The following is a 15,320-nucleotide window of genomic DNA, read 5'->3' as shown; positions in this document are numbered from 1 at the left end:
TTGCAACAGGTCTCCACGCTGGTCGTGTATTCGATGCCTCCTGGTAATCCTCCTGCGTTCCTGGTTCCTGATTCTCGCAGATTCCTGTTCCTGATCTCCATGTTCCTGCGCTCCTGATTCCTAACCTTTCATCAGATTGCTCTCTCAGACACGACCTCTGCATTGCCTGACTATGCCATTGACTCTCTCCAAGCCCAGACCTCTGCATTGTCTGACTACGCCATTGACTCGCTCCACGCCCGGACCTCTGCATTGTCTGACTACGCTATTGACTCTCTCCAAGCCCGGACCTCTGCATTGCCTAACTACGCTACCAACTCTCTCCTCATCCAGACCTCAGCCTTGTCTTGCCACCGCTTCTTGATTGCCGCCGGCACTGACTCCAGATTGCTCTATGATGCCTCTTCAGTCTATGTCCTGGACTTGGATTATTCAGGCTTTGGCCTGTACTTGCTCGGGCGCCCCCTGTCTGACTTAGGTTCTATTGGCTCCCGGGTCTCCAGGACTCCGCTTCGTCCTGTACAGACATCTCTATTCCACTGTTGCTGTCTCTGGGCTGAACTCTCAGTTCTTCCATCAACGACGACATACGGAGGCCCACCTAAGTCCAGCTGGCCCTGGTACCCAAAGGCTCAACCCGTGGGGAACGAGGGCTGGTATTGGTGAAGCGCCAGCCAGCCTCCGTCCTTCAGCCCACTCCGCCTGCCAATGGTGGGGTCCTGTAGGATCCCTCCTTCGGGTTGCATCAACCCTACCTTGACCGAAAGGTCTACCTCCAGCGCAACACATACTGCTAAAGCTGGGGAAAAATTATTGGTTTTTTTGTATTGCAAGGAAGAGAACAATTAGCTAAGGACATCATAGATTTAGAAACAAAATTAAAATTAACAAATCAAAAAATTCTTCAGCTGGTGTCATATAAGGTGAATAACTAGGCTATATATTTATTTATTTATTTATTTGTTTATTTATTTATTTATTTGTTTGACAGCTTTTCTATACCGACATTAAAGTACACATCATATCGGTTTACATAATAACAAAAGGTGGAAAGTACAAATAACAGGGGATGGGGGGGTGGACAACCAATAGGAGGCTTGATAACAGTGAACCTGATAAACTAAAAATATAGGAGAGAAACGGGATAGATGGTAACATGGTTAACTAATATACGAATATACAAATATTACAAGATTACTCATTTTACAGGTTTACATGTGGTTTTAAAATGATTACTTGATTTAAAGGAGTGTTTTATAAAGATTACATAGGGTTTTACAGGATTAATAGTTTTACAAGATTAAACAAGGTTAACTGCTAGCTGCTAGCAGTGGGGGGCAGGACGACAGGGGTCATAGATATTAATCCAGGAAGGCCTGGTGAAAAAGCCAGGTCTTTAGCAATTTTCTGAATTTAAAAGGGCAAGGCTCCAGGGAGAGATTGGGATGTAGAGCATTCCAATGAGTAGGGCCAGCAATTGAGAGGGCACAGTCCCTTGTGGCTGAGAGTCGTGCTTTCTTAAGTGGGGGGACTTGTATTGTACATTTGAGGTTCATTCTGGTGGGGCGGGAGGATTGTGTGAGTTGAAGAGGTTCATTGAGCCATGAGGAATTATGATTGTAGATAGCTTTGTGTATGATGGTAAGGGTTTTGAACAGGATGCGGAAGGAGATGGGGAGCCAGTGTAGGTCTTTGAGCATGGGGGTTATATGGTCAGATTTGCGTGCGTTACCGATTATCTTTGCTGTCGCATTTTGGAGTATCTGGAGAGGTCTAATGGTGGAGAAGGGGAGGCCAAGGTACAAGGAATTACAATAATCCAACTTAGATGATAAGGTAGCTTGGATAACAGTTTTGAGATCATGAGTAAGGAGTAGGGGCTTGAGCTTTTTTATGACCATGAGCTTATAAAAACCTCCTTTTATGACGGAGGTGATGTGGTTCTTAAGGCTCAGATGCGGGTCAATTAGGATGCCTAAGTTTCGTACAGAGGGTTGTGAGATGAAAGAGGTGGTCAAAGGGTCATTAGGAGGGGTCATCTTAAAGATTTGGTGGTTATGGATGAGGAGGAGCTCAGTTTTAGCAGAATTGAGGGCGAGTTGAAGGGAGGTGAGTAAGGTGTTAATAGAGTAAAGGCATTTCTCCCAGAAGCTTAGAGTGGCAGTTAGTGATTCACAGATAGGGATGATGATTTGGACATCATCTGCATAGATGTAGAATTTCAGACCAAGATCAGATAGATGATGACAGAGGGGGAGGAGGTATATGTTAAATAGAGTGGAGGAGAGGGAGGAGCCTTGAGGCATTCCTTGTAATAGGGTGAAACAAGAGGATTCTGAGGTACCAAGTTTTACAGAGAAACGTCTGTTAGTTAGGTAGGATCTGAGCCACAGGAGGGCAGTGCCAGAGATGCTGATGTCAGCTAGGCGAGAGATGAGAAGATCATGGCTTATCATGTCGAAATCCACAGAGATGTCAAGGAAAGCGATGAGAAAGTTATGACCTTGGTCAAGGCCGGTGAGGAGGAAGTCCATGAGAGATAGTATGAGGGTTTCAATGCTTAAATTTTTGCAAAAGCCAAACTGTGAAGAGTGAAGTACGTTATTGTCGTCAAGGTATTCCATGAGCTGGGTGTTTACTACCTTCTCCATGATTTTTGAAATAAGAGGGAGATTGGAGATAGGATGATACTTGGTTGGGTCTTTGGGGTCAAGAGAGGGCATCTTGAGGAGGGGTTTGACTACAGCATGTTTAAGGGGATCGGGGATTGAGCCAGTGGACAGGGAGCAATTAATAATATCTGCTAGAGGTTGAACAATGGTATTAGGGATGGAGAGAAGTGTTTTCGTGGGTATAGTATCGGAGGGGTGGGATGCAGGCTTAGATGTTTTGAGGATTGCCTCAATTTCCTTAGATGAGGTAAGGTCAATGGAGTCGAGAGAAATTTTCAGGGAGGGGGAGTTATGGTTGGGCTTGGGAGGGCGGGGCATACGAGTAGTTGTAGGGGGGAACCTGAGGAGTATGTTAGCTATTTTGTTGTGGAAGAAACAAGCGAGTTCTTCACATTTCGTGCTAGCTTCTTCTTCAGCGATGATGGGGGTGGAGAGATTGGTAAGGGCTGCGACATAGGAGAAGAGGGCTTTGGGTATACCACCAATCTATTACAGCAGTGGTAACCTGCCAACAATATCAGCTGAATTAAGCTCCATCACCGATCTTAATCATCTTCCTGCTTCATGTCTCTTCAAAAATATACAACTTCAAAAGAACAGTCTGAAATTTTTTAAGTCTTTTTTTCTTGCTTTAAAAAAGTGAAACATACTTATTTTTAAATAAAGAAGGATGGCTTCCCTTAGTATCCTCAGTTGTTTTAATTGCAAACCACTACAATCTATGGAGTAGGCAGGATACAAGCAATTTTAAAATAAATACCTTTTCTTGAAACTATTCTTTCATTTCTAGAGCTCTCATTTTACAGTTCTCTGTGGTAGAACACAACTTCTGCATTCTCTAAAATTGTCTTGCAGGTAAATTTAGCCACACTTTCAGAGGATGTCCGCTAGAAAAATGCAGCAGCATGTTGTGGTCTGTGGGTTTCCATTAAGTCGGGGACTTGTTGGGTATCTGCAAAAAAATAAAACTGTAAATTTGCATCCCATGAGTTAAACCATTAACGAAAACTGTGGTAACAGTTCCGACTTGCCTACCCACAGCATAATATCGTTACAATAATGTCTCCATAATTTGATGTAACTGCTGAATCAGCACAACAACCACTGTGCCTCAAATGTTCCAATGTATAAGTTTGCCACATCGTGGGTCATTGAGTCCCCTATTGCCATTCATTTGATATGCTGAAAATATTGGTTATCAAAAGAAAAGAAATCTTCTTTCACGGCAATGGTGACTAGATCACATAGGAAGCCTGTAGAAACACAAATAGGACCAGTCTGTAGGATCATGAATAGCTCTAGTTTCTAAGAATTGCTTCACATTCCCAATTACCCTGTCCTGTGGTATATTAGTGTATAAAGGCTGTGATTCTAACAACAAATGTGGGAAAGGCTCAGTGAGCTCTTCTAGAATGGTAATACTGTGTACTTTATGTCTAATATATGATGGTAACTGAAAAACAAAATCTCTTAAAAATTTATCTACAAAGATGGAAGAAGGCTCCACTAAAGAGGCCTATGAAGAAACTATAGGTCTCCCGGGGAGATCGGCTAACGATTTATATATTTTGGGCAAGATGTAAAAGGACACACTGGAAATTTGACTCGCAAAAAAAGCTTCTTATTTCACAGTGAGCCAATTCTATATAAATGCCATCTTGCACAACTCATCATATCTGGCTAAGTTATTTCATTGGGCAACTTTGAATTTTGGGCCCCCAACATTCAGCTTAGTTAGCTGGATAACTCAACCTGTCCTCAGAATTCCCACAGATCGTCCACTTTTTATCTGGATAATGTTGTACTGGAGGTGGACACTTGGCCTGATGCAGGATTGGTATGGCCCTCTGGTCAAACCCAGAGAGTGCCTGCCACCAGGAGACGGAGCACAAGAGGAGACAGAGGCTAGCTGGAGCTTCGCCAATAGCAGCCCAGGATTTCTGCAGGTTGAGCCCTTGGGTACCCGGGCCGCCTGGTCTTAGGTGGGCCTCGCAGGGTCTCCGAGAGAGGAAGCGCAGGGAGTGCCCACCACAAACAAGGGTGCGTGGTCGATGTCCAAGCAAGAATTTCCAGAGGTCACAGGAGGCCAAAATAGAGTGTCCAAGTGGATAGTGAGGATCAAGGCCAGAGTATCAGTCCAGAATGGTCAGCCGAAGCAGGGGTCAATACCTTTAATCAATCCGGGAGTAGTCAGATCAGGCAGAGATCAAGTTTCAGGCAGTGGTCAGATGAAGTCAGTGGACAGGCAGAGGTCAAGTTCCAGGCAGCGATCAGACGTGGTCAGTGAACAGGCAGAGGTCAAAATCCAGGCAGCAGACAGACGAGGTCAGGAACAAGCAAAGGTCAGTACCATGAGATCAGTCTGAAGGGTACTACCAGGAATGGAGAGACGAAGGAGCAGGAGATGCTGGAACAGGAGACACTGGAACAGGAGACACTGGAACAGGCAAACTAGATAACACCGGAGAGTACGACCCAATTGCCAAGGCAGGAATCATGGGTTTGAGCCCTGCCTTACACATGGAGTCTGTGTGAGGTCATCAGCGTGCGCCTCTCGGTATTTTCCCATGCTTGGCCCTTTAAAGAGCTGCAGGTCGGCCGCGCGCACACTTAGGGATGGGGCCGAGGATGCGGATCCCCGACGGGAGCTCCGTTGTGATGCCTACATTGGAGACTGAAAGCAGGGGAGCCAGGGACACTGCGAACTGGATGCAGCTGCGGAGGAGGAGAGCCCGGAGCTCGTGGACGGGAGAGCAAGGTGAGCAGGGCCAGCCGCGGAGCGGACGCGGCTGGGATGAGCAATAGATAAATTATAGCTGGATTATTACTTATGCAGCTATAATTTAGCTAAAAATGCCAAATTTGATATTTAGATGGATAACTTTTGAGTTATCAATCACAGCCCTTTACCCAAATACCACTGTATTCCAGTTTACCTTAGTGTGTATCCACAAATCCAAATCAATGGTGCAACTGGTCAATCTTAACTGGTATAATTCTTTAGCCAAATATATATGAAGGCCCCTTACTCTAAGGGTCTATATTTCAACACAGACTCTGATGTGGTATAGGGTCACCTTACTTTTATTACAACACCTTTTTTTGTTTAGTTTTTTGTTCATATGTTAAAATTATTATCTATGTCTCTACAGTCTCAATAGAGCATATAATTGTTACTTCTCGCCTCTGGCGCAATGTTAAGAGACACAAGAGGAAAAGTGATACTCATCCAATCCAATCTTGGTTACCATCCCGACACGATCGTGTTTCGGACAGAGTCCTGCCTCAGGGGGTTTCCTTCAGTATCTACATTCAAGAACAACATCCATTGTTAAATGTTGCAACGTCTTGACCTTCTTCTATTCTTGGCTTTCGTGTTCTTCTTACTCATGCGCAAGCCCGTCTGAGCCGCGTCCGCTCTTAAAATGGCATACCGCACAGAGCGATCCTTTTGTACCACAAAACCGGAAGTTACGTCATCAGGAGCAGAAGTCTCCTTTTATGTCGGATTGTCTCTCTTTGTACACAGTAGAGCCGCATCTTTCTCCTTCAAATCAGCCATATCGCATCGTTTTCCAGACCTATCTCGTTTGATATCACACTCCAATCGTTTCTAATCGAAAGGTTCTCATTCTGTGGCCTCCCATCATCGTCAACAGTCTCCCTTCACGTCAGCTTATCTTAATGACTTATCCACGTCATCGATCACATGGGCCTCTATCGCATCCTTGACCCTATGAATCGCCATCACGTCGTCTTTTACAATTACACAGGATCTCTATCACGCCCTCATTTTTCAAGAGTTTATTATATATCATGTCCTCCATCACATCATCACTTATAATTTCGGACACATCTATCCTATATCTAAAAACGTATTTAATGACTTGTCCACGTCATAGATCACATGGACCTCTACCGCATCGTTACTACACAATTATTTAGAACACTGATAGAGCACCAATTTTCAATTTGATAGGTCACAGTCAACCAATTACTTTACTATGATAATGGTGTGAAGCACTAAGAAGTACAAATCATTATGGGTATGCACTAGTGTACTTCTCTGGATATGTCAATAGGCACATTAAGCCTGTGCCTAGAGCAGCAAATTTCCGAGGGCACAGGCTGGCTAAAGAATTGCTGCCTTCCGGCTGTGCTGAACGTCACTCTGCAGAGAACAGTCCTCTGCTTCATGATCCTGCTGCAGGGAGCAGGAAGGAAGGCTGTGAGCCTGGAGCAGATGGAGCAAAGGGGATCATTTTTGGGGAAGCTAGAAGGGGCTAAGAGGGGGATTCATTCGGGACATGGGGGGTGCTGGGAGCTGAGAGGGGGTTGACCAGGGACCATGTGTCTGATTGTGACAGAGATAGAAATGGAGGCAGTGCTTGAGAGAGGAGGGATTGGGCATATGTATATGTGAGAGAGGGTGGGAAGAAAGAGGGGATGCAAGAAAATGCAGGACCGGAGCATGGTAGAGACACCTCCCCCTACCCACCCCACTGTAATCAACAACCTTGGACAACTCCTTAATGTATTTTTCTTTTTCTAATTTGGCAGGTTTTATTACCTGGGCTATTTCTTTTTTAGCTCATTGTTAATTTCTCTTTCACCTTCTCTTCAATCCAAGTTGCATTATGTCCCTGTTTTATTGTAACTGCTATTTTCCTATTCTATCACATGTTAATGTTAAGTGTTTTAAGTATTTATCCTTCTGTCACACCCTGTTTATTGTAAACCGGCATGATGCGACTCCCATCGCGAATGCCGGTATATAAGAAATGCAAATAAATAAATAAAAATAAATATCCTCCCTTCATTGATCTTGTATACCTACCTCCAGATCCTGGAACATCCCTTACTTCCTATCTGTCCCTTCTCCTAGATCTGGGAATCCCCCTTCTGATTCCTTACTCCCACTTCCCTATCCCAGATTCCCAGTCATCCCCCTCTTCCTTGATCTTCCCCAGTTACCCTCCCCCTCCTCTTCTCTTCCCAATCCCCAGTCCTCCCTCTCCTCTCCCCATCCCTGGTCCTTTCACCCTCTACCTCTCTCCCCCCCCTGTGCTCATACTTGAAAAAATCCCTTTTTCTCATGCAATATAAACAAAATAAATTATACAGAAGCAAGCAAGATTGGTATTTTTATAATGTGATATAAAAGTTGGAAATATTTTTTCCAAGGTGCTTTAGAATTTTCTTATTCCTGCTTTAGATCTTTTATTCCCTGTTATCTGCCTTTCTGGTTTGGGGAGGGGGGTCGACAGCATCAACAGTGCCTAGAGGGTGGCAAAAGCCTAAAGCTGTCACTGCTAGTGTGTATCCTCTTTAGTCATGCAGGTCAGCAAAGACGTATATTCAATGCACTGCTCCTCGGTCATATTTTACATGTGGAGGGAAGGTTAGTGCTACACTGGTAAGTAGTACCTCGCATCCAGTAGGCCCCGAGCCGAGCCACGAGCCTTCACCCCGAACCGCCCACGAAAAACGTCGCGGCGGTGACGTCAGAGGCGCGACCGGCGGGCTATTTAAATCGCTGCTCTCTTCAACCTCCTCCTCTTACCTCCACGGGGCTCCAGCGGTGAACTAGGCCTGCGCGATCGGCGCTGAAGCCCGTCGGGGTAAGGCCTCCTGTTCCGCTCTCCCCGACCGGGCTCCCTCGCCGATCGCCGGCCTGTCTTTCCAGCACTCGCCCACCTGAAAGGCCGCGATTCTCCACCTCCAGCCGGCCGCGATCGGAGCCACGATTCGGCGCGTCTACCCGGCCTCGACCCGGACCACGAGCCCTCGCATCCAGTAGGCCCCGAGCCGAGCCGCGAGCCTTCGCCCCGAACCGCCCACGAAAAACGTCGCGGTGGTGACGTCAGAGGCGCGACCGGTGGGCTATTTAAACCACCACTCTCCTTGGCGTCGCGCGCCGGGCGTCGCGCGCACGGGGGAGCGCGACAAAGGGGCCTGCCCCTTTGTTTTGCCCCTTCGTGTTGACCCTCGCCTCCCTGAGCTACACCACACCTATACCGCACTAGAACTCATTCAGCATCCATCCAGATAACGACCTTCCAGCCCGCATCCACCAATCCACCATCCAGTGCCCATCCAACACCCTCTCAGCAAACATTCAGCAAGCAACCATCCTGCATCCAACTCAGTGGGAGGTATTGATGAACTGGAAGGGAACTCAGGTTGAACAAACAAGAGGGTCTTCATGACCTAGAGAAGAACTGGGCAAACTGATGAAGTAATTGCTTATGTCCCACTGAAATGTGCAGCTGTGAGGCTGGCAACTATAGCCACCAACCATTTCCTGAATGAAGGAGCTGCCAAGCTGGTCCTGAGCAAACACTCACCTAATCTTCATCCAGCAGCCACTCATCCACCCTTCATCCAGCAGCCACTCATCCACCCTTCATCCAGCAGCCACTCATCCATCCGTCATCCAGCAGACACACTTCCGGATTTCAAACAAGGATCACAACCCCGACTCCCAATAAGGACACAACCCATCACACAAGCACCTCATCATGCACCCTATCCCTATACCTACAATACCTTACACTCCCAAACTCACATCTAACAAACCCAGGATTCTAGGTCTCCGACAACAGAGATTGATTCCAATTATGATCTCCCCCATATCTCAAATGCTAGGATTAACACTATTCACGCTCACTCTATTTAACGCCCAATCTATCACCAAAAAACTCCACCTCCTCAACGACCACCTGACAGACAACAGCCCGGATATCTGCGCCATTACGGAAACATGGCTCAAACCCACAGACACAGTTCTTTTAAACCAACTCCCCAATCACCTCTACGACTTTCATTCAATCCCCAGAATCAAAAAAAGGGGTGGAGGGATCCTGCTAGCCACAAAAAAGGGCCTCGGACTCGCACTTCAACTATCTACTACTATAAACAACACTGAAATTGCCTTTTTCAAATCGGACCATCTACAAATAGCCCTAGTCTACTCACCACCAGGAACCTTAGCCACAGACCCCTCACCTTTAATAGAATTCACAACAAAACATTTCAAGCAGGACAAACCAGCTATATTGATGGGAGATTTTAACATACAAGTAAACAGCGCTCGTCCAACCAATAACTGCGACATACTTATCACAGCACTCAATCACCTTGGCTTCAATCAAATTGTCAAAGACCCCACGCACAAAGCGGGACACACCCTAGACTTAATATTTCTCAACAACGGCATAACTTTCAATAATAACCCTAAATGCGTCCCTGTCCCATGGTCTGACCACCACCTCATCTCTGCCGAACTTCATATCAAAGATCAGCCTCGTCCCATCTACCCAACTACCACTATACGATACAGGAAACCCTGCTCCATAGACAGTCTCAATAATCTGCTCTCTAAAGAACTTGACAGACTGGAACTCACAGACGCATCCTCAGCAATCAATTCCTGGCTCAAGATTACAAACGAGGTCGCAGACCTATCCTGCCCCTCCATCTCCAAATCCTTGAAATCACCCCAAACCAACAGACATCCATGGTACACTCCAACACTCAAAATCCTTAAACAAGAACTTCGGAAAAAAGAAAACAGTTGGCGCAAGTCCCCTTCCATCATCACAACCCTAAACTACAAATCCCACCTCAACTCATACAGACTAGCCATCCTCAAGGCCAAAAAAGACTTCTTTGCAAAAAAAATCCACAATTTCGCATTTGACTCCAAAGCCTTATTCTCATTTGTATCATCTCTAACTAAACCCTCTCCACCTATCATCCCAGACGAACAAGCAGCCAACAAAGCTTTGGAACTAGCAATCTACTTTGATAAAAAGATCACCAATCTCCTTAAGCCAATCTCTACCCAACAGCCAACACCAACACCCCTCAGCACCACACAACATAATAAAGGATACAGCCTATCATCGTTCGAGACCCCATCATCACTGGAAATTGAAACCATCCTCAACAAGCTTAAACCCTCATCGCATCCACTGGATACCATACCCTCCAACCTTCTACTATCAACTCCTAACACTATATCCAAAGCACTAGCAGATATCATCAACTGCTCTTTAACTCAAGGAAAGGTCCCAGATCAACTCAAAATAGCCATTCTGAAACCCTTATTAAAAAAACCTAACCTTTCCACGGCTGACCCCGCAAACTTCCGCCCCATCGCCAACCTTCCCCTTATCTCAAGAGTGATGGAAAGATTCGTCAACAAGCAACTGTCTGAATACCTAGAGGAGAACAATATACTCTCCCCTTTCCAGTTCGGCTTTAGGAAATCGCAAAACACAGAAGCCCTACTGGCATCGTTATCTGACACCGTACTCCTCAATCTTGAAAAAAACCAACCATACCTTCTCGCTCTTCTTGACCTATCTGCCGCATTCGACACAGTCAATCATGCCATCCTCCTCGAGCGGCTATCCGATATAGGAATTCAAGGAGAGGCTCATAGCTGGTTTCAATCGTTTCTGGAGAATAGATTCTATAAAGTCAAGATCAACAACGAAGAATCACCTCCCATTAAATCAATCCGAGGAGTACCACAAGGATCATCTCTCTCCCCTACCCTTTTTAATATCTACCTGCTCCCACTCTGCCACCTACTCTCCAACCTTAAGCTAAAGCATTATATTTTCGCTGATGACATTCAGATACTCCTCCCCATCACAGAATCACTACAAAAAACATGGGCACATTGGAACAATTGCTTACAATCCATCAACACTCTGTTATCCAGCCTGAACCTCATACTCAACTCAAATAAAACAGAAATCCTCATCATCTCACCTGACGAAAAAAACCATACTCTCATCAACTCCCAAAGCGCATCTCAATTCGCAAAATCATCCATTAACCACTCCCCTTCCGTCAGAGACTTAGGGGTGCGTCTCGACAATCAATTCAACCTTAAATCCTTTGTCTCCAATACAACAAAAGAATGTTATTTTAAACTTCAAGTACTCAAAAATCTGAAACCTCTCCTCCACTTCAGTGACTTCCGTCTAGTAGTGCAGTCTATAATTCTATCCAAATTAGACTACTGCAACTCGCTCCTGTTAGGTCTACCGATCACAGCTACAAGACCCTTACAGATGGTGCAGAACGCTGCCGCGAGGTTACTCACCAACACAAATAAAAGAGCCCACATAACACCTATTCTCTACAGTCTGCACTGGCTACCCATAAAAGCCAGAATCACATTCAAGACATTATCAATGATCCACAAGGATATTACGGGCACCGCACACCTAAACCTAAACTTGCAACTCCGACCTCATACATCACAAAGACCTATCAGATTCAACTACAAAGGTTCCTTATACGCTCCCCCGATCAAAACTTCACGATCTAAACGAGCACTTTCCTCAGCTGGGCCCACCCTCTGGAACTCATTACCACCGGATCTACACCAAGAAACCTGTCATATAACTTTTAAGAAAAATTTTAAAACGTGGCTCTTCCGGCAAGCATTTCCAGAATCGCAGGAACACTCTGACACGGGCCAAAGAGCAAAAGAGTAAAATTAGTTCACTACAAGTTCCATGACCACACCTCAAGTTCCACGACCGCCCACACCTCTTCAAGGCCCGATTACACCTCATCTGGACAACCCACTTACAACCCACTTGTAGTGAAAGCCACCTCATCTGGACAACCCACTTACAACACACCTGTAAGGAAAGCCTCCCGCATGGATGCACTAATTCTTTAGTTCATGCATTACTGATATCTAAACTCATAAACATTGGTCACTGTTCAGCTCATCATTTATTTTTAGTTATCTCCACATGAATCCATGTTATTTGACAGCCCACCTGTTTGATTGTTCCACTTGTGGATGCATTAATTCTTTAGCCCATGCATTACTCATAACCAGGCACATAAACATTGGTCCCTGATACCTGTATATCCCAAATTAACACATCATTTATTCTTAGTTATTCTCTACATGTTTCACGTATCATAACGAGTTACTGTTGTCTTTACATATATATTTTATACTATTCTATTTATTATTTATTTTATTTCAAGTTAGTTATTTACACCACTATCTATTTTATTACATGTTATTTACTATATAGATTCTCGTCATTTGATGAGTCACTGTTGTTTATTTAATATTTATTCTCATGTTCTGAAACTCCGTTTATTGTAACGCCTCACCGCGATTGTTTTGTTTTATGTAAACCGACCTGATTTGATATTTGTATCGAGAACGTCGGTATATAAAAAAATGCTAAATAAATAAATAAATAAATAGTAAACTAAATGTTTGCATTCTGATGTACAAAAAAAATGTCTACGTCAGGCTTGTCAGCTGGTTGCAAATTTGTCAAGCAGAAATAAAAAAAAATAAAAAATTAGGCAGTAGGGGCCTTTCCCTGCCTTTGGGGCAGAGAAAAGGCCTTCGGCCCCTAAATGTAACTCGCCTTGAAGTCAGGGTCAGAGAGGCGAGCAATTACCGTAATCTAAAATTTAAATCATAAAAAGGAAACATCCTTCAAACTAAAAGGAGAGAAACCTGGCAAAGTGACTATTGGCCCCTATTTCCTGTTCAAGCTTGGAACAACTTAGGACTTATTAAGAAAAAGCAGAGTCTGAGACAGAACAACAACGACGTTTAGATAGATTGGTGGGCAGCAGGGCAGTTTCTACCATGGCTTACGTGTGTGGAGGTAACTGAAATACAACAGAAACAAAAGAGCAGTTTTTACTAAGTAACCTGGGTTACTTTAGGCAGAAAAGCCGGTAATTTGAAACTCAGCCTCCCTTCCCACTCTTTTTTCCTCTTTATCAAGTTACCATAAAAGCACGTTTGCATTTAACATATTGTTGGTTTATCAATTACCTGTGCTTTATGTTACAGTGAAAGTCCACTGCTCAAAGCACCTGCAAGCAGCACTAGCTGGCCTCGGTCATATGGGCAGCACTCAGCCTGAGAAAGTCAAAAGTCCTGTCAAAACCACAGTAATAGCAAAGATAAGAAAAAGCTAAAGGGAGAAGTAAACTGAAAAGTAAAGCCAAAAAGTACAGCTTTCTGATAGGCAGAGGCGATCAACATTTGGCTGGGCTTTGCTGTGGGTTGTGTGGTATTTTCCTAACCTTTCAAACTTGAAGAAGGTGATTTTAAAACCCATTTTCATGGGTAAAATAGTGCTTTCCCCATACAAATGGGCTTTGTGAAAATTGCCTGCCCTATATGTAGGATTTTAGGGAGAAAGTTGAAATCCAGAACCTCCGGGGTAGCACTCACAGAAATGTTCCCTGTTCCATCTGCATGACACCAGAGGCAGGCAGAGCTCCAGGTGTGGATGAGATGACGGTGAAGGGAAGAGGGTTTTAGATTTGTTTGGAACTGGGCATCATTTTGGGGAAGGGGAGGCCTTTTCCAGAAGGATGAGCTCCACCTTAACCAGAGTGGAACCGGGCTGCTGGCACTAACCTTTAAAAAATGAGGTAAAGCAGCTTTTAAACTAGATGATGGGGGAAAGCCAACAGTGGCCCAGAAATGCATGCAGGCCCGGAGCGACCAGGTGTGCATGCCATGCATTTGCACAGGGTGGCACACCTGAGGGGGCAATGGCAGCAGGAGAGGACATGGGGGCCGCCGGCGGAGCTCAATCCACCAGTGGCTGACAATGAGAAAAGGCCGTGAAGAAGAGAGATGGGTCGCCAGCGGGTTGAGGAAAGGCCGCAGCATTTTTCTCTATTAGCCGCGCTCATAGCTATGTAGTCCTCACCCGCCCTCGCCCCCCCCCCCCCAAATCGCAAGAAGGCCAGCAGGACCAAAGGAAAGACAAGCCCGTGGGGCCATGATGGAATTCATCCCACCAAGGCCCAAAGCAAAGAAGAGGATAAAAGGGGCCGTGCGAAGAGCCTGGAGAAAGAAGGCCTGTGTGTGTGTGTGTGTGTGTGTGTGTGTGTGTGTGTCTGTCTTAAATGTGTTGTCTGTGTCAAAGCTTGTGTTCATGTGTATGTGTGTGTGTGTGTATGAGCTTGACTGCGTGTCTGTGTCTGAGCTTATGTTCATGTTTTTGTGTCAGAGCTTGAATGTGTGTTTATGTTAGAGCTTGTGTTCATATGTATGTGTCTGGAGAGCCTGAGTGTGTGTGTCAGAGCTTGTGTTCATGTGTGTGTTTGTGTAAGAGCTTGTGTCCATGTGTATGTTTGTGACAGAGCTTGAATGTGTGTCTTTGTTAGAACTTGTGTTCAAGTGTATGAGTCTGAGAGCTTGAATGTGTGTCTGTGTCAGAGATTATGTTTATGTGTATGTGTATGTGTGAGAGTCTATATATGAGTGCCTGTGTGCAAGTGTGTGTGTGTACCTGTGAGAGCCTATGTGTCACATATAGGATCTCAAAGGCATATGCACACACACACAATGTGTCTGTGAGGGAGAGAGAGTGTGTGTGTGAGGGCCTAGGCATGTATATGAGAGATGAAATGTGTGAGAGAATGAATATGTTTGCATGTTTATGTGTGTGAAGCCCTACCTCCCCCAATGCAACAATGTCAGGTGACTGGAAATCAAAAGATCCCAGGTATGGAAAGCAGGAGATGTTTTAATCATTATTTGTTTTAATTGTTGGGTATAATTTGAAGTTTATGCTGTTTTGAATATTTTATTGGTTTTTTGGGGGGAAATAATAG

This window comes from Rhinatrema bivittatum, chromosome 2 (assembly GCF_901001135.1).
Source record: "Rhinatrema bivittatum chromosome 2, aRhiBiv1.1, whole genome shotgun sequence".
Taxonomy (NCBI): Eukaryota; Metazoa; Chordata; class Amphibia; order Gymnophiona; family Rhinatrematidae; genus Rhinatrema; species Rhinatrema bivittatum.
The sequence above is the reverse complement of the archived record's forward strand: the minus strand, read 5'-3'. Positions refer to the sequence as shown.